We start from the raw sequence: 585 nt of genomic DNA on the forward strand, positions 1-585 counted from the left end.
TGGGTCTTCGTTACTGTGCGGGCTTTTCTCTAGTTGCCGAGAGTGGGGGCTACTCTTCCTTGCAGTGTGTGGGCTTCTCACTGCAGCAGCTTTTCTTGTTGCCAAGCACAGGCTCTAGGCAAGAGGGCTTCAGGGCCTCAGTAGTGGTGGCGCGTGGGCTTAGTTGCTCTGAGGCATGTGGGATCTTCCCAGACCAGGGATTGAACCTGTGTCTCCTGCATTGGCGCACAGATTCTTTACCACTGAGCCCCCAGGGAAGCCTGAATTGTATCCTTTAAATGGGTGAGTTGCATGGTATGCAGTTCAATAAAGCAGTTAAAAAGAAAACTCCACAGAGGGAGTCAAGAAGTGACCTGTCAGTTGACACAGGGAACCTAGCCCAGACATTGACCTGTCATTCATTCATTCAACAAATATGTTCTATATAATACCTACTTTGTAAAAATGAGTGTTGAGAACACGAACTTTAGCCCAGCCCTAGGAGGTATGAGCTGGAGAAGGCAATGGCACCCCACTCCAGTACTCTTGCCTGGAAAATCCCATGGACGGAGGAGCCTGGAGGGCTGCAGTCCAGTGGGGTCACTG

Source organism: Bison bison, unplaced genomic scaffold, assembly GCF_000754665.1.
Source record: "Bison bison bison isolate TAMUID 2011002044 unplaced genomic scaffold, Bison_UMD1.0 scf7180017864280, whole genome shotgun sequence".
NCBI classification, from domain to species: Eukaryota; Metazoa; Chordata; class Mammalia; order Artiodactyla; family Bovidae; genus Bison; species Bison bison.